Source organism: Populus alba, chromosome 18, assembly GCF_005239225.2.
Source record: "Populus alba chromosome 18, ASM523922v2, whole genome shotgun sequence".
In the NCBI taxonomy this organism is placed as follows: domain Eukaryota; kingdom Viridiplantae; phylum Streptophyta; class Magnoliopsida; order Malpighiales; family Salicaceae; genus Populus; species Populus alba.
This window is the reverse complement of record NC_133301.1, coordinates 14983516-15002645: the sequence shown is the minus strand read 5'-3', so window position 1 is coordinate 15002645 and position 19130 is coordinate 14983516. Positions and strand designations below refer to the sequence as shown.

At 32.5% G+C, this 19130-nt stretch overlaps 1 non-coding gene across 1 annotated transcript; it reads left to right on the top strand.

Annotated features, from left to right (window-relative positions):
* Positions 1–2337: 2337 nt before the first annotated feature.
* On the top strand, positions 2338–2411 carry TRNAN-GUU (transfer RNA asparagine (anticodon GUU)). The gene has a single exon. It is a non-coding gene; the product is annotated as a tRNA-Asn (tRNA).
* Positions 2412–19130: the final 16719 nt, after the last annotated feature.

Here is a 19130-nt window from a genome sequence, read left to right as displayed (position 1 = left end):
ACACAGGGATTTACCGACGGAATAAATCCGTCGGCATTGGACAATGTCTGAGGTATGCCATCCCATCACCGACATACTCACCGACGGAAATAATCCGTCGGTATAAAAATACCGACGAATTTACAGACGGATTTATTCGGTCGGTATGAAATATCACCGACACTTTTGCCGACGGAGGTAGTCCGTCGGTATTTACATAACACCGACGGAATGTATTCCGTCAGTATATTCCAAGCGGGAAACTTCTTTTTTTTGGCGCGCACGGGCCGTTGGTAAAACCGTCAGTAAATGTGTTTTTTTTATTACCGACCGATATAACGACGGAATGTGGAATCACCGACAAAAGGTATTCCGACGGGAGTATTCCATCGGTAATATAGTCGGTAAATACTTTACCGACGAACGTTCTGTCACACACCGACGGAATATTTCTGTCGGTAAAACTGTGAAATCTTGTAGTGTGATGACAAAGGGTGTGAAAAATCCTGAACACTTTGTGCCCCATTCTGATTACTCTACAATTCTAAACCCATATGATATTTTTTAAGAAACTTTAAATCCAAAACATGAAACCCAGATCCACGTTTAGTGGCAACCATCACTTTCAGATTCTGTAATTACTGAGGGCAAGAATTTTTTGACAGTGGATGAGTGGGGAGGAGAATACTTTTATTTGAATTGATTTGCTGGAGAGGAGTTTAGCTGGGGGAGCAATTAATTATCCAACGGTTTTTTTTAGGATTAATTTCTTGACAGTATCGGTGGATGTGAGGTTGCTGCTGGTCAGCAGCAGCTGCAAGCAACGTTTTTCTAACAACAGGTGCGGCCACTAGGGTGATGAGTCCCACCACTTTTAACCCACGTTTTAAACATAACCAAACATATAAAAATTGTGTTTTAGTTGCTACTTAGTTCCTGCCGCATTACCAAACGGCCTCTTAGAGCCTGTTTGGTATTGTGATTATTTTTGTGGTTATGACTTGAAAAAAATAGTTTAATAAAAAGTGCTTTTTGTGAGATTCGTTTTAAAATTTGATGTGTTTGATTAAAATTGTGGTTGAAAAAAAAACAATTTCTTGTGTTTGGTTAATATGCTTTTTACATGAGGTTTGATTGTAAAATTACCTAAAAAGACATATATATATATATATATATATATATATATATATATAATGGTAAAACATTGTTATTTTATAATTATGATAACATAACAAATTGAATAATCCTTGTACATTAATAAAAGTTTTCAGTGTCCCATTAAACTATTTGAAAAAAACATAATAAAAAATATTATTAATTAAAATAAAAAACCAAAATTAGAATAAAAATAAGTAATTGATAGTCCAGATAATGCAAGTAAATGTAAGAAATATATATATAAAAAAAAAAGAAACAAGTTTGAGGGGTAAAATAAAAAATTCAATCCTAAAGGTATTCAAGCATTTTTAATGTTCATGTAAAAAGAAAATTACAAACACAGCCTCTACACAAAAAAAAATTTCTTTAAGAGGTTATTTTAGTAATACCATTATTATATATAAAAAAAAAAACAAACAAAAACATGCTACTTCAATTACTTTTAACAAATAGTCTTCATTTTATTAAAAACTTGTATTTTTGCTCCATGGCAAAAACAGCGCTAAGAAAATTTTGTAATGTTTATTAAGTTTATATAGTGTTGGTGAGAGAGAGGGGGGGGGAGATCATAGCAATAAAAAACAATGGTAAAAAACTTTTCATAAGCTGAGGTTGGTCCTCAATTTTGAAGTGGGGTTCATGTAAAAACAAATTACGGTTAGCATTAACCAAACATTTTAAAACAGCTTTTAATTTTAACCGCAGCCACGACAGCATATCCAAGCACCCACTTAGACTGAGACTAAAATCATTGTCTCTTGAGTTTGTTTAACTTGGACTACCAAAAAGAATTATTGGCCCAGCGACCCAAATCCATGGCCCGCTCTGATATTCATGGGCTTTAGATCTGGCCTTTTGATACATGTGTGAAAAAATATAATAAACTGTTTTTCAAAAAAAGAACAAAATAGTTAATAAAAGAAAAGGAGTCCTGTTAAACCTTCTCTGATCTAAAAAGTTTATCAATCAACTTAAAACTTTAACTATGTTTTATTTTAAATTAGTTTAAAAATTGACATGATTAAATCTAGGGGAAGTAAGATAAAGGATTTTAAAAAAAAGTACAAAGTTTTATTTAAAATAACTAAAAAGATATATTTTGACATTCACCTCGCAAACTCATAATCTTAACAGTTACACGAATCTTTTTGTTACAATATTAATATATGTATATATGATAAAACGAGAAAATACCAATAAGCTGGAATAGCTCAGTTGGTTAGAGCGTGTGGCTGTTAACCACAAGGTCGGAGGTTCAAGCCCTCCTTCTAGCGAGTTGGCCTTTTTCTTTTATTCCGGCTAATGTATGATGTTATCATTTTTTTTTTTTTGAAGGAAAACTTTTTGAATCCAAAAACCAAGAGCAGAATATTTTTTCGAAGGACAGCTTCGCTATAAAAGAACAAAGAATGAAAGCCACCATGCTTGGCTTTACTATTCATGTTGATAAAATAAATTCTGTACCCGAATCCGATTCTTTCTAATAACACTACTTGGATCCCTGAAGTCAACTAATTAGACTTTCAAGACCAAGTTCCTGAGAGATATATAACTTGAGATTAATCCAAGAAAGCCAGCCACGAGTAGGGAGATTTAAGGTTATGTTTGACATCGTTTTGCTTTCAAAAATATGTCAGGAGTTGTTCTTTCTCCTTCTCTTTTCAAAAAAATAAAACTGCCAACAAATTTTGAAATAATACTTGAATGCTTGATCTGAACTACTTATAAGGCTAATAAAACATGAATCAAAACCACAAGTAACTCGTTGTGAAGGCCAGATTGTAGTGTCTTGAAAGAGCTCCTCATTTATGGGAAAGGAGGAGTTTAGACTTGGCAGAATTAAGGCTCTAATAAGCTCTTATGTAGGCTAAGAAATGAAAAATACAAGGCGGTGAGGGATCATTTGTGTCCCATTTGATTAAAATGTAAGCCCATGTGAGAAACTGTGCGTAACTTTGCTCAGATGTTAGGTAGTGTAGTGATAGTTGTTTTTTTAAATATTTTTTATTGAAATGATATAAAAATATTAAAAAATAATAATTTATAATAAAAGAAAAATTAAAAATTATGTTTTTTCAAAAACAAACCTACTTTAGAAAACTTGACTAAACTAACTTAATTGAGAAGCAAATAGCCTTAACCCATATAAATTCTCAAGGTTACTATATTTTAGGATAAGCGTCAAATTAAGGAGTGCTTATATATTCTCTACGAGAATAGATAGTTAGCGGTTTCTCTTGCATGTTGCAGAGAGAAAAGAATAAGATTTTCTTATTCTCTCTTGTATCAAGTTAGTACGATGGATCGAGAGAAAGTGATATTGTATTATTAGACACTTTGGAATAACTGAATAATTTTATGTGATTTCTTATAATCTTTAATTATTTTATACTAGATTTCCTCTATCATTCGCTTATCGAGTAGATCTAAATTATTAAACAATATAATTTTTTTTAAAATGAAAGAGAGTTTATTACCATCAAACTTATCAATAAAAAATCATCTGTTGGAAAATTTGTACGTAACAGGTTCCCAGGTTCTTTTTTCAACCCTGAATAAGTTTTAATATTATATTTATTTGCCACAAATTAACATTTTTCCTTGAAAATCAGTTGATAAAATTTCAGGGTTGAAAAATAATTATCAAAAATCTTGTTAATATTAATTTATCAATAGAAAAATAATTTTTCAGACGAAAGAACTTGTTGCTGTATAAAAATCTTCCGCAAAAACTATTACCAATAGCTTACCAACGACCACCAGCCATGGATGATTATTACCAACAGCTTACCGATTGCCAACAGTTGTTGTCTTTTGACAAAAATAAAATCTATGTTAGATCGTGTTCGTTGTTTTTGATACGGAACAATAAATAATAAGAATTAAAGCAAAAAAAAAAAAAAAAACTTTAAAAAAAGAAAGAAGCTAAAGAAGAGAAAGAAAGGGGATTAGAGATATGCAAAATCTGCAATTTTTCATTAATCATCAAAAGTCCCTTTCAAAATGAGAAAAGAACATATAAATAGTAAACCCTAAAACATCCTGCTATTGGGCTCGGCCCATCAAATTAAACTGTTTAACATAAATAATAAAATAACAATGAGCAGGCCCAAATGGGCTAAATAAATAAAATAACAATAAAATAGGCCCAAATGGGCTTAGTCTCCCAACCAAAGCGTGACAGGCTGGGCCATCCTACGTCGTCTCCGTCCATATACTCGTGTAATCTGTGGTGTGGGCCTGGTGTCCCCAACAACTCTCCCGAGGTTAGAGAAACTCGACCCCGTCGAGTGTAGCACTGGCCGACTCTAATAGTACTCCCAAAGATCTGGGTCAAGCTGCTGCAAAGTATCTCTAGTAATCCAAATGCAGTTTGAGTCAAGTCGACCCACCCAGCGAACTAAAACCGTTAAACCTCATCATTCCTATTAAAAACAACTTGTTCATCCAGAATAGCATCAATATTATCCTTTTGTGCTGATGTCAAGGTGAAAGGAATAGAGGTTTCAATAGGATTATCAGGAGGGGAGTGAAGTGGTCTCTCAAATGGGTCATTTGGAATAGGAAGTGGTTTATGGTATGCAACTAGATCCTTAATGTTAAATGTAGAGCTAATGCCAAAATCATGTGGTAAATCAAGAACATAAGCATTTGGACCAACCCGTTGTAGCACTTTGAAAGGCCCAGCACTACGTGCATTCAATTTTCGATTAGCTCCCAAAGGAAATTGTTCGGGTCTAATCCGTATCATAACATAGTCTTCAACATTAAACTCATTATGTCGTCTATATAAATCAGCTTGAAGTTTATATTGCGCATTACTTGCTTGAATCTGTTTAGTGATCTCAATATGCAAATCCTGAATTCTATGTGCAAAAGACTCGGCTGACTCAAACACTCTAGCATTAAGGGACATGGGAAGAAGATCTAAAGGTTTCCTAGGCTTGTAACCATGTACAACTTCAAAGGGACTCATGCCTATTGACCTATTGATAGAGTTATTATAGGCAAACTGGGCTGTAGGAAGAATCAGATCCCAATTCCGATTATGATCACTCATTAGACACCTTAAAAGGTTTCCCAAACTTCTGTTAACCACCTCAGTTTGACCATCAGTTTGGGGGTGGTAAGCAGTAGAAAACTTCAATTTGGTTCCTACCATATGCCAAAGGGTTTTCTAGAAATAACTTGTAAATCTAACATCCTTATCCAAAACTATGGTTTGGGGAAGGCCATACAACTTGACAATCTCGTCAAAATAGAGTTTTGCAACTCTGGAAGCATCTATAATCTTAATACAAGGAATAAAATGGGCCATCTTAAAGAAGTGGTCAACAACCACAAAAATAGAATCATGTTTCTTTGCGGTACATGGAAGCCCAAGCACAAAATCCATACTTACATCTTGCCAAGGGCAAGTAGGAACGGGCAATGGGGTGTAAAGACCAGTATTTTGTTTTCTATGCTTAGCTAGTTGGCAAGTTCGACACTGACCTACCAATTTGGCAACATCTCTTTTCAAACTAGACCAAAAAAACTGGCGTTCCACTTCTTCGATGGTTTTATTCCTTCCAAAATATCCTGAGACTGAGATCACAAAATAACACTTGCAAGTAGAACGCAAAATAAAATTATAGCTAATAATAATAAAATAAATAAAGAAAATAATTATTTTTTTTATTATCTTGGAAACTAAGTAATGATAGATTAAACTAGAAAAAGTGCAAGCATGCAGTGTAAGTCCTCTAAATGCACACAAGTAATCCAAACACAATGTTTCAATTTTCCCAGTAATTTAACCAAGCTCCACAATTAACTAAGAGGATCAAATCTTCATTGACTCAAAATTAAAGTAATTCAATTAAAAGTTGGCTATGTAATCTAGTTATGGGCAAGCACAAAGAATAATATTAATGCTAAATACTGATTAACAAGTGTAAAAACATACCAGAATGATGATTTTCAATGGGTAAAAACTCTGACCGTATGATGTGGCAGTGAAGGATTATGTGGCAAGATATGCTGACGAGGAAGATGATGTGGTGGATGATGTGGCAAGAACAGCTGACGTGGAAGGTGCCACTGATGCTCTGACATGTCGCTGATGTGTCTAGGTTAATTATTTACCAGCTGCTATTTTCCTTCTTCCCTAGCTTTTGTTACCTGTTGCCGCTGCTGTCGGCGACGACGGACGAAGCTGGACTTCGTGATTCTGCTTGGGACTGGCGGTGCGAGGAAAGGGGCTGTGGTGTCGCTGCTAGACGGGGGCCAGTTGATGCGTGGATCTGATGCTGCTGCTGAAGGCGATGGCACTATGGACGGTGGCAAATGGAGATCTATTGCGTTGCCTTTGCTGCAGTGAACCACGAATCGACGTGGGCTGTGATGGATTTTGTGCACCGACCGGTTCTACTGCTTTGTCGGTTGCTAATGGTGGAGGGCAATGGTAGCTGAAGCTGCAGGTCTGCTGTGGGATGGCACTGTGGACGGTGGCAGATGGAGATCTGTTGCGTTGCCTTTACTGCGTCTGGTGGTCTGTGCTGCTGATTTGTTTGCTGAAACCGAAGAGGCACCGCTGCAACGATTTGGCATGACGGCTGGTGGCGGCTTGCTGGTGGAGAAGATGAACAATGTAGATCTGTTCTTCTTCTTTTTTTCAGAACAGTAACGATTTTTTTTTCAGAACAATATGCTTTTCCCTTTTTTTTCAGATTAATCTAGGGTTAAACATAAACACATAGATTGTTTAATTGTAAGAACAATTGAAAGCCATGCTCTGATACCAAATTTGATGCGAAACAATAAATAATAAGAATTAAAGCAAGAAAAGAAAAAAACTTTAAAGAAAGAAAAAAGCTAAAGAAGAGGAAGAAAAGGGATTGGAGATATGCAAAATCTGTAATTTTTCATTAATCATCAAAAATCCCTTTCAAAATGAGAAAAGAACATATAAATAGTAAACCCTAAAACATCCTGTTATTGGGCTCGGCCCATCAAATCAAACTGTTTAACATAAATAATAAAATAACAATGAGCAGGCCCAAATGGGCTAAATAAATAAAATAACAATAAAATAGGCCCAAATGAGCTTAGTCTCCCAACCAAAGCGTGACAGGTTGGGTCATCCTACATCGTCTCCATCTATATACTCGTGTAATATGTGGTGTGGGCCTGGTGTCCCCACCAGTTTTTGTTGTATGTTTCGACACTAGGATCCTATCTGATGAGCATCGCAGCTTCTGTGTAATTGACTTTGACATGCTAACGAAGAATAAAATTAACTTTTAGCTGAAGAAATTTCGAGCCGCCTAAAATAATGCATGTCCGTGAACGAGTACCCTAAATGACACTCCCTTACGCGTCTCCTCAATAATCTGGTATCGTTTAGGTTTGCTTTCAGACTTCATTTGATTTTGAAGTATCTTGACAACCAATTATCTCTTTTTTACGTTGAAAAAAACAGATAATTAAAAAAGTGAATGATATTATACCGAACAAAATATCTATCCCCCAGCACTAGCTCGCAATCATATCAATTAAGAAGATTTGAAGATTTAGGGGAGAAAATCTACTTGAAACGCTTCTGAATTACAAAAGTAAGAGAAATACTCTCGCGAAAGGATATGAAACTAATCTAAGTACTGGCCATGCAGATGCCTTGCATATGAGAGGGAACCTTATCATGCCACTCTATCTGAAGTCCAAGAATCAATTCCCGTTGACATATTATATTGCCACTTCTTATGATATCGATCTGCCTCATGCTTATTTGGATGACAAGAGAATAAATTGACCTAGTTGCATTGATACCCTTAGCTAGGTGGCGTGATGGTTTGGATAGAGATTTGCAATCCGTATTCCTTGAATATTTTGGGCTATAAATACGTAGACAAAGCTGCACAAGATTGATATCGAGATCTAGTAGAGAAACAAGAGAGTACTGGAGATGTTCCATTAGGAGATGTAATTAATTAGGGACAATGTTGAAGCTTCTTGATGCTTATCTTGAGTGTCTTCCATGAAAAGACAAAAGAGTAGAGACCGAGCCAAGAATGACTTGTCGGCAGGCTACCAATTGCTACGTACAGAGCAATATGTATTCCGCCAGGTCGTTCTTGGCTCAACTCTGCTCTTCGTTTTCTCATGCGAGCCTCTCAAGAGCTACTTGCTTGCCGATGGCACCTTGAGCCCAGACCTCGGAACCATGTTCTCAATCTTCGCCGAAGGTTTATTTTAATTTTATGCGTTCTTTTGGGTGTTGCTAAACGTATTTTATATATAACCCACATCATCAGGGATGGTGATTTTTTACTTTTGAATGTTACCCTTCGTTAGCTTATACGTCAATTGAAAATAAATCTATTTTCTATATGATTTTAAAAACGAACTCTCTACAGTACTGTTCAATGAACAGTGTTCATGAGCCTGTACGAGCAATGTTTTCCCAAACAGAATTAGTGGAATAGTCTCTGTTTACCCATTCAAAAAGCTTCCTTAATTTTCTTACGATGCCGACACACAGTCAATAATCTTTTTTCGCAGGGTAAGAACAATCCCCGGGTGCATTCAGGATAGAATTACTGGTCCATATCATATATAAGTATATATAGACAGAGAGGGAGAGGGAGAATCCAGGGGAAAAACCTGATCATGTCCACCAATTTGGACTCCTATCCTTTTCAGTTGCCGGAAGGAAGCATATATATCTCGTAGTTATACTTTGGGCCCTGAGCATGTCATCAAGTAGTTGATAGAGGAGAGAGACTTCAGATTAGAGAGCGATAAATGAAATGAGTGCGATTGCCTCCAATAGAAATTAACCAGCATTTCCAATAATTCTTTCTTATGAATGGATTTTTTGGTGTTGACAATAGGGCTAAAACACTTCATATCATACTAAAAAGGTTAGGATATAACTGACCTAAATGAACATAGAAGGAGGTTTCTTTTTTTTTACCTCTTTTTTTTCCTTTACTTTCTTTTTTAAATTTTATCACTAACATTATGTTTGTATTCAATTTTTTTATTGCTTTATTTCAATATATCCTCTAGTGTTTGGTTAATATTAAATTAGTCTTTATAATTTATTTTGATTTATTTTATATAAGGTTATTTGAGTCTCAAATAAAAATTCTAGTATTTGGTTTATATTTAATTTTATGAACGTTTATTTTTGTTATCATATAATCAAGTAAAAAGTAATTTTAAAAAACAAAGTTATGAATCCATTAGAGTTCATGACTCGAGTAGCAGGTTTGATGGGTTAAGCTATAAGAGCTCGAGTATGATCATCCATAGTTTCTTTAGATATAATGTTAGTTGACTTTAGAGTTTCTAAATTGTTTTATAAATGAATTTACAATGCAATTTTATCTCTTGTTAATGATGTAGCTAAGATGTCAATTAAATTAAACACAATTAGATCTTGTAATTAACCAATAATTTGATCAAATTAGCCTCTACAACCCTCAAACTTTCAATTGAGTCACATGTTGTCCCTTTGTGCAACAAAAGTTCATTTTTTATCTCTCACATGTACACACCTAGATGGATGACAAAACTGTAATTAACAATACATCGGAAAATGTGGGGTTTGACCTATCAAAGTTAAATAAGATGATTGGTTTGATATTTTTCAACAACTTGAATGACTAAATGAAGCAAGTTTACCTATTATTAAAGATATGTTTGATATTGTAATGGATAAAACTTTTCAAAAGTATTTTTTTTTACTAAAAAATGCTTTTAAATAATTTTTTTATTTTTAAAATTAACATATTAAAATAATTAAAAAGCACTAAAAAAAATATCAATCTGATATTTTTAAATGAAATATATTTTTTAAATACATCTAAAAATAAAAATTAATCCGTAAAGGTGTTTTATTTTGGTGCAAAAGTACTATAAAAATCAATGGCAAACAAAAGTAGTTAGGAGTGGAATAAAAGAAAAGGAATAGGAAGGGAGACATGTGAGCTTACATGGAGACATTTGTTGAATCTAGGGCTAATAAATCCTCAAGTACTCTCCTAAATCCCTACATTCAATATTAAAAACCTTTTCTTTTACAACAATATTAAAAAAGTTTAATCTCAAATAATTAAATTATAAATATTAAACAAACCTGTTAAGAATGTGGAGGCCGTAAAGTTGGATGATGGGCTTTAGGGCACACTAGGCAATTATTGTGGCACTAAGCAAATGGGGTTACGTGGATAGATCTGTAAGGAGTTTTAAGAATATAATTAAGAGGTGTGATTAGCTTATGGTTGTCCCAAGAGACTAAACATGACAGCTAATTAGGTTCTTGTGGAAAAAAGCTAAGATGGATCATACCTTTTCAATAATTTTAATATAGTTTTTCTTTGGAGCTGTTGACCTTACATTTATTTTTTTTAATTCAACTTGTCCAAGATATTAAAGCTGTAAAAAGAATCTACGTAGAAGTAATAATTTTATTTTTTTAGTAAATCAATGAAAATATTATAAGGTTTTTTTTAAAAAAAAAAAATTAAAATTCATCTGATTGAGCATGTTGGAGACAATCACTTTATTATAAATAGAAGTGAGTAAAAAAATCAAAAAATTAATTAAACCGAGAAAACTAGAAAAAAATAATTAAAAAAATCGATTAAACAGATTAAAATTTTGAAAAAATCGACCAGTTCGGTTCGGTTTATATTTTATAAGTCTAAAACTGAAAAAACCAAACCAAACCAAACAAAAAAAAAAGCTGAAAAAAACCGAGCCAAACAGAAAAAACCGAGTCAAATTGAAAAATCAAACCAAACCGTTTTGAACTGGTTTTGTCCTAAAAAACCGAACCAAACGGAACAGAACTGAAAGTGGTCAGTTTGAACTGATTTCGATTCGGTTTTTTTTTTTTTTAATTTTAGTTTGGTTATTTTTTTAAAAAATCCGAACCGAACTGAAAATGATTACTTATAATTGCAAACCATTAAACTAATGAGGAGTTTTTTTTTATTCAAACCCAAAAGAAAATCAGATGGGTTAGATCTAACATTCCATATTATAAACTTAATGACTTTTTCATTCTTTCGTTTTTTTAAAATAGTTTAGGGCACTCATGAATTACTTTTAAGATTTTCTTATCACCTAACAAGTAAGTCATTTGTATGTAAGTATTTGATTATTGTTTTTAAGATAGAAAAAACAAAAATAATAAATATATATATATATATATATATATATATTTGGTTAAAAATATAAAATAAATATATGATAGTTTTGAAATAAATTTTTGTACTTGGAAAATAAAAAATACATAAAGATATGTCCATTATATTTTTATTATTTTTATTTTTTCCGTTTTAAAATAGTAATCAAACATTACATAAATAAATGTTATATAAATGAATGAATATATAAAAAAAAATTCATTTTTATGTCACTGTATTAAATTATTAGCATTAATATTTGAAAGAAAATCATTTCTCACTTGATTCTAGCACCATTCAACAATATATATATATATATATAGCATGAACAACTCCAAACTCTACATACCCAGAAAGTGGGGAAAACAAGATAGAAAAAAGCGTCATTATAGGAAGTAGTGCTAACTGGACAATGTTATCTTCTGATAAATTGAAAGACAACTGTTCGCTATTGACTGTGTCTTTGTATTTGGTATATTACATTACCTTAGAAGCAAATGCAAAATCCTTTAAAAGGTTTTTCTCTCGTCTCACGTTTACTTTTCAACGCCCAAAAATCAACTCTTAGACTCCAAATTTGATCATGCATGTCAACAGAGCACTAACTCTATATATATATAATATAAAAGCATGGAGATCGACCGTTCTACTTCTAGAAATTAAGAATATTTTTTTAAGAAATTGAGTAACAATACTTTTTATTATTATTATTATTAATATGAATATTTAGTTTGCAACTAATCTTATAAATCTTGAACTTTATAAAACTCAAATTAATGATTTTTAGTGAACAAACTTAGAACCTAACCAGTTAATTTATATCTTTAAAGTTTATTATATATTATTTTTACAAGAAAGGAAGAAAAATTGGCGAGTCTTTATGCCAAATAATTCCTCAATAATACAGTATCATTTCCCATGAGTTAGAACAAAATTCCAAGCAGAGAGAAAGAACTTGAAGCAAATGACTATTTTATAAACAAAACAATAGTAAAAATTAAAATATTTGTTTTATTTATTGATTTACTTACTCCGAGATCCTTCGAATCATGCATGGATGAGGGGGGGAAACAGGTTCATGAATACAAGCTTAGCATTTGAAAATTTGTTCATCGATCATAAGATAACATGACAAATAATTTTTTTTCATAGGGTAATTAAGTTTTAAAAAATGATTGAATATTTAATTTATAGTGTGACCACATAATTGTGGCTCACGAGCCATGTTACAAAGTTTCAAGAGAAAAATAAACAATGAATCCTATTTTATTTTGCATGATTTGTTGGAGCCTATAGTTAAGTTTGTTTAGGTCAACAGCAGACCCTCTCCACGTGAAGAAATGTGTCATCTGTGTGTGAGCCCTTATCAAATGTCACATGAGCCAATAATAATTGCCAAAAAAAAGAATTATATTGTTATTAATTAGTAAACATCTAAAATTAATTGCTTCACTTTATTTTGTAGATTATTAGTAAATTGATGAAGGTTTGAATCTTAAAATGATATAAAAAATTAGTTTTTTATATATTAATTAGATATGGGAAAGTTATGTTTAAAACCGTTAAATTAATTTATTTTTTCTAAGACTCTAATTATGGATTAAATGACCATTCCATGCCCATTATTAAATTATATTGTTAGCGGCAGAGTATTTCTTAAAAACAGTCAGATCGATCAAATCAATGTGAGACCTTTCCTTTTCCATTCCTACATAGTTGAAAATTAAATAATTTGAACAAAACTATGCATAGCAATTAAATAGAGCTTGGTTTGACCCATTTGGCAGATGCAACCTAGCCTGCAAAAAAATTACATGTAAAATTGGGAATTAAATTATTACTCCATTTTTTCTATTTTTTAATTCATTTATATAGGGGAGAAAGGTCTAGGAATAGATGTAATATTTGCTGTAGGGCAATAAAAACATGGCAAACAATTAATAAGGATTTTATTTTCTATTTTTTGAAAAATATTAATTTTTTTTATATGTATTTTTGATCATAGCAAGCAAGATCCTTCCATTTAGGATACATGTTTGATTCAATGGTAACAGTTCTGAAACCATCAATACAAGGAATTAGGTAAGAAAAGTCAGTATCTCTAAATCACATCATAATTACAAAAGAATTAAAAAAACGAGACCAATTCCCAAATGGTGGACAAGGACTCATAAAAAAAAAAAGAAAAAAGAAAATGAAATAATAGAAGGTTTTTTAATATTTATTTTTGTGTTTTAAAAGTATTTTTTAAAAAAATTAAATTTTTATTTTATTTTTTAACTTTAAATTAATATATTTTTTAATATTTTCAAATTATTTGATGCGCTGATATCAAAAATAATTTTTATAAAATAAAAAATATATTATTTTGATATATTTCTAAACGAAAAGTACTTCAAAAAACAATCGTAATTATATTTAATAAAAAATAAAAAATTGTGTAATGAATTGAAATTTCCACTAATAAATTATAATTTATAGTTTATTATTGTGTGGGTGTATATATATATTTTTTTGAAACTTTGAATTGTTCCAACTATGCCTCCATAGACCTAAATATCTATGAAAATTACAAATCAATAAGAAATTGCAAAGTCAATATCTTGTACTAAAGCAAAGAGAAAAAAAACATTGACCCCATAATTATTATTTTTATTTTATAATGAATGGTATCTTAAATTAGTTTTAATGTATACAAATTAACGTACCTCTTCGCACCTAATTTTCCAACTCAATTCAAAACACCGGCCACCCAGAGGTCACTCCCTAACAAGCAACAAGACACATTTCCTTCTTTTTTTTCTTTTTTCTTTTCCTAACTTATCCATCCAATAATCAAAGCAAGCATGATCATACTATTAAGAAAACCGTAATGAATCATTAATCAATTTAATTACTACTAAATTAACAAAAATAATCCGCCGGCTTGAATTTCCTACCTGTTTTTCTGTTTGGAACAGAGCCAGCCCTTCCCTAAATAACGACCGGATGATACCACATAGGAAGACTTCTCCATTTTCTTACCATTTTTGGATGTAAGAGAGACAAAAATATATATTAAGACAGAGAGAGAGAGAGAGAGAGAGCCAGCAACACAACAGAGAAAAGAAGAAACTCACAACAAAACGCAACACACATAAACGGATCATACGAAGACACAGAGACAGACACAAACACTCTCTTACCTCTCGCTATATATGTAAATATAAAGTGTTTTCCTTTCTGGGTTTTTGTTTTTTATTTTATTTTTGTGGTTCTTGGGTGGCCCCAGATCTTGAACAGCCAATAAGGGGAGAAATATTTGATCTTTTTGAATCAAGCTTTTGAATTGATTGAGAGAATTTGAGATCTGGTTTCTTCTCTGTTCAGCTTTATCAGGTGTTGTTATTGTTTTTGGCTCATTCATTGGTTTTTTTAGTTGATGGGGGCGGGGGGGTTTTGATTCATGTTTGTTGTTTGGGTTTTGAGGGAAAGAGTTGAGGAAAAGGAAGTGAAAGGAGAGGAAAGAATGAATCTTTTTTTTTTTTTTTTTTTTTTTTTATGTTTGTTGTGTTTTTGTGGGTTGTGGTGGTATTAAGAATTGTTGTATGGTTGCATGGATCTAAGTGAGTGTTTTAGGCTGGTCAAGTGAAAGGCTAATTCAGTGTACTTTTGAATTTTATTGCAAGAAAAGATTGCTTCTTTTATTTTTTTTGGGAACCAAACAGGGGTGGGAATTGAAGTGTGAAAATTTTGATATTTAGGAAGGGGAGGGGTTGACTTCAGTGCAATTGAGTGTGCATTTTGGTTTTGGATTTTGTGAGTCGTGGGTTTTGTGTTTTGCTTTGGAACTGTAAGAGGGAATTGAAGTGTGAAGATTTTGATATTTAAGAATTGTTGTGGATTGGTTTGACTTTTTTCCAGGGGTTTGTTTTTTATATGAATTTATTGGTGAAGCAGGGGATACGGGTTTGGTTTTAGTAGTTGGGCAATTCGAGGACTTTGAATTGTTTGTATCCATCTAGGCTTTTTTATTTTCCTTTTAAGTTTCTTGATCTTGTTTTTTATTTGATCTTTCGTCATGGTTTGGTTTTAATCTTCAATTGTTCAATAAGCATTCACCTTTTTTGGCTCAGTTTGTTTGCTTAGAAAAGGTGGGATAAAGATTTTGAGTTTTAGAATTTAGATTTTGTGCTATCAGCAAAGTAAATTCTTAAGTGCCATCTGATTGGTGCTTGATTTGACCATAAAGGTGCCTTCTGACATTATACCCCTTTTCCTTTTTAGTTTTTTCCTTCTTACTCTTAGATCCTCACCTACATTATTTCTTATGTTTGAGAGTTTGTTGTGCGATTTCTTGGCTTGGTTAATGGTTGTGTTATTATTTCTCTGGCGATTAGTTTGGGTTAATGATGGCATGATTGTGCTGTTTTTCCTTGTTTTGTTTTCCGAGGGCATGTTTGCAAATAAAATGGTTTTCTCTTTGTTATTGCCAAGCATTGAAGAGTCTCTGCCCCATTTGTTAAGAAGCAAACCTATTCCTCTTCTTTTATTTGTTCCCGGGGTTTATACTTGATTATCAGTTATTGCAATCCAAATAGGTGTATTTTAACATGTCGAATATTAATTGATGGATTATGTTACACCAACTAATTATTTCTACTTTCTGACTTCAGATTTTTTGCACTCTATTGGAGATTTTTTTCAATCAATTGGAGAATCCCTTCTTGCTTTCAAATCCTAATTTCTTGTTTGAGAGAGAGTGGTGAAATGTGGCTGTGAGTAAAGTGATGCATCACTGGGAGTTTCTTCTCTGATGTGCTTGTAGTGGATGAAGACATCTCAAGTGTGGCGTCTAGGCATGGGTGATATGCAGATTTTGCCTGTAGCTCGCCACCGCCCTCCTTCGAAGAGGCCAACATGGATTATTGTTTTGGTTTCAGAGGCCAACATGGACAAAAATAAAATCTATGTTAGATCGTGTTCGTTGTTTTTGTTGTATGTTTCGATACCAAGATCCTTTCTGATGAGCATCGCAGCTTCTGTGTAATTGACTTTGACATGCTAACGAAGAATAAAATTAACTTTTAGCTGAAGAAATTTCGAGCCGCCTAAAATAATGCATGTGAGCTCTCACACATGCAGGTCCATGAACGAGTACCCTAAATGACACTCCCTTACGCGTCTCCTCAATAATCTGGTATCGTTTAGGTTTGCTTCCACACTTTATTTGATTTTGAAGTATTTTCACAACCAATTATCTCTTTTTTACGTTGAAAAAAACAGATAATTAAAAAAGTGAATGATATTATACCGAACAAAACATTTATCCCCCAGCACTAGCTCACAATCATATCAATTCAGAAGATTTGAGGATTTAGGGGAGAAAATCTACTTGAAACGCTTCTGAATTACAAAAGTAAGAGAAATACTCTCACGAAAGGATATGAAACTAATCTAAGTACTGGCCATGCAGATGCCTTGCATATGAGAGGGAACCTTATCATACCACTCTATCTGAAGTCCAAGAATCAATTCCCGTTGACATATTATATTGCCACTTCTTATGATATCGATCTGCCTCATGCTTATTTGGATGACAAGAGAATAAATTGACCTAGTTGCATTGATACCCTTAGCTAGGTGGCGTGATGGTTTGGATAGAGATTTGCAATCCGTATTCCTTGAATATTTTGGGCTATAAATACGTAGACAATGCTGCACAAGATTGATATTGAGATCTAGTAGAGAAAGAAGAGAGTACTGGAGATGTTGCATTAGGAGATGTAATTAATTAGGGACAATGTTGAAGCTTCTTGATGCTTATCTTGAGTGTCTTCCATGAAAAGACAAAAGAGTAGAGACCGAGCCAGGAACGACTTGCCGGCAGGCTACCAATTGCTACGTACAGAGCAATATGTATTCCGCCAGCTGGTCGTTCTTGGCTCAACTTTGCTCTTCGTTTTCTCATGCGAGCCTCTCAAGAGCTAATTGCTTGCCGATGGCACCTTGAGCCCAGACCTCGGAACCATGTTCTCAATCTTCGTTGAAGGTTTATTTTAATTTTATGCATTCTTTTGGGTGTTGCTAAACGTATTTTATGTATAACCCACATCATCAGGGATGGTGATTTTTTACTTTTGAATGTTACCCTTCGTTAGTTTGAACGTCAATTGAAAATAAATCTATTTTCTATATGATTTTAAAAACGAACTCTCTACAGTACTGTTCAATGAACAGTGTTCATGAGCCTGTACGAACAATGTTTTCCCAAACAGAATTAGTGGAATAGTCTCTGTTTACCCATTCAAAAAGCTTCCTTAATTTTCTTACGATGCCGACACACAGTCAATAATCTTTTTTCGCAGGGTAAGAACAATCCCCGGGTGCATGCAGGATAGAATTACTGGTCCATATCATATATAAGTATATATAGACAGAGAGGGAGAGGGAGAATCCAGGGTGAAAACCAGATCATGTCCACCAATTTGGACTCCTATCCTTTTCAGTTGCCGGAAGGAAGCATATATATCTCGTAGTTATACTTTGGGCCCTGAGCATGTCATCAAGTAGTTGATAGAGGAGAGAGACTTCAGATTGGAGAGCGATAAATGAAATGAGTGCGATTGCCTCCAATAGAAATTAACCACCATTTCCAATAATTCTTTCTTATGAATGGATTTTTTGGTGTTGACAATAGGGCTAAAACACTTCATACTAAAAAGGTTAGGATATAACTGACCTAAATGAACATAGAAGGAGGTTTCTTTTTTTTTACCTCTTTTTTTTCCTTTACTTTCTTTTTTAAATTTTATCAATAACATTATGTTTGTATTCAATATTTTTATTGCTTTATTTCAATATATCCTCTTGTGTTTGGTTAATATTAAATTAGTCTTTATAATTTATTTTTGGTTTATTTTATATAAGATTATTTTAGTTTCAAATAAAAATTCTAGTATTTGGTTTATATTTAATTTTATGAACGTTTATTTTTGTTATCATATAATCAAGTGAAAAGTAATTTTAAAAATTAAAGTTATGAATCTATTAGAGTTCATGACTCGAGTAGCAGGTTTGATGGGTTAAGCTATAAGAGCTCGAGTATGATTATCCATAGTTTATTTAGATATAACGTTAGTTGACTTTAGAGTTTATAAATTTTTTTGTAAATGAATTTACAATGCAATTTTATCTCTTGTTAATGATTTAGCTAAGATGTCAATTAAACTAAACACAATTAGATCTTGTAATTAACCAATAATTTGATCAAATTAGCCTCTACAACCCTCAAACTTTCAATTGAGTCACATGTGGTCCCTTTGTGCAACAAAAGTTCATTTTTTATCTCTCACATGTACACACCTAGATGGATGACAAAACTGTAATTAACAATACATCGGAAAATGTGAGGTTTGACCTATCAAAGTTAAATAAGATGATTGGTTTGATATTTTTCAACAACTTGAATGACTAAATGAAGCAAGTTTACCTATTATTAAAGATATGTTTGATATTGTAATGCATAAAACTTTTCAAAAGTATTTCTTTTACTAAAAAATGCTTTTAAATAATTTTTTATTTTTAAAATTAACATATTAAAATAATTAAAAAAACACTAAAAAAAATATCAATCTGATATTTTTAAATGAAATATATTTTTTAAATACATCTAAAAATAAAAATTAATCCGAAAAGGTGTTTTATTTTGGTGCAAAGTACTATAAAAATCAATGGCAAACAAAAGTAGTTAGGAGTGGAATAAAAGAAAAGGAATAGGAAGGGAGACATGTGAGCTTACATGGAGACATTTGTTGAATCTAGGGCTAATAAATC